Raw genomic sequence first — 1,535 nt, forward strand, 5'->3', positions numbered from 1 at the left:
CTGCTTGGTAATAGTGACCATAATATAATTAACACACCACAGCAGCCCAGCACTGTAGCATTTAATTTCAGAAAGGGAGACTACACAAAAATGAGGAAGTTAGTTAAACAGAAATTAAAAGGTACTGCGCAAAAAGTGAAATCCCTGCAAGCTGCATGGAAACTTTTGAAAGACACCATAATAGAGGCTCAACCCCCAATTAAAAAACATATAAGAGAACCAAAAAAGTGCCACCGTGGCTAAACAACAAAGTAAAAGAAGGAGTGAGAGGCAAAAAGGCATCTTTTAAAAAGCGGAAGTTAAATCCTAGTGAGGAAAATAGAAAGGAGCATAAACTCTGGCAAATGAAGTGTAAAAATTTGGATCATCAAGCAATTAAAAAAATTAATCACGCTATTAATTGCACTGTTAAACATTAATAGAATACCATTTATTTAAATATTTTTGGATGTTTTCTACATTTTCAAATATATTGATTTCAATTACAACACAGAATACTAAGTGTACAGTGCTCACTTTATATTTATTTTTTATTACAAATATTTGCACTGTAAAAAAACAAGAGAAAAGGAATTTTTCAGTTCACCTAATACAAGTATTGTAGTGCAATCTCTTTATCATGAAAGGTGAACTTACAAATGTAGAATTATGTAACAAAAAAACAAAAAAAAACTGCATTCAAAAATAAAACAATGTAAAATTTTAGAGCCTGCAAGTCCACTCCGTCCTACGTCTTGTTCAGCCAATTGCTCAGATGAACAAGTTTGTTTATGTTTGCAGCAGATAAACACTTCTTGTTTACAATGTCACCCGAAAGTGAGAACAGGTGCTGTTGTAGCTGGCATCGTAAGATATTTACGTGCCAGATGCACTAAAGATTCATATGTCCCTTCATGCTTCAACCACCATTCCAGGGTCCATGGGTCCATGCTGATGATGGGTTTTGCTCGATAACAATCCAAAGCAGTATGGACCGATGCATCTTCATTTTCATTATCTGAGTCAGATGCCACCAGCAGATGGTTGTTTTTCTTTTTTGGTGGTTCGGGTTCTGTAGTTTCTGCATCAGAATGTTGCTCTTTTAAGACTTCTGTTTAGCATATCTGGCAAGTAAATACCTTGCAATGCCGGTTACATAAGTGCCAAGCAAATGCCTTTTCTCACTTTCTGGTGACATTGTAAACAAGAAGAGGGCAGCATTATCTCCTGCAAATGTAAACAAACTTGTTTGCCTCTTAGTGATTGGCTAAAAAAGAAGTAGGACTGAGTGGACTTGTAGGCTCTGAAGTTTTATATTGTTTTGTTTTTGAGTGCAGTTATGGAACAAAAAAAATCTGCATTTGTAAGTTGCAGTTTCATGACAGAGGTACTTATATGAGGTGAATTGAAAAGTACTATTTCTTTTATTATTTTTACAGTGAAAATATTTATAATAAAAAACATACACTTTGATTTCTGTTACAACACAGAATACAATATATATGAGAATGTAGAAAAACATCCAAAATATTTTATAAATTTCAATGAGTATTCTA

Source organism: Mauremys mutica, chromosome 10, assembly GCF_020497125.1.
Source record: "Mauremys mutica isolate MM-2020 ecotype Southern chromosome 10, ASM2049712v1, whole genome shotgun sequence".
In the NCBI taxonomy this organism is placed as follows: domain Eukaryota; kingdom Metazoa; phylum Chordata; order Testudines; family Geoemydidae; genus Mauremys; species Mauremys mutica.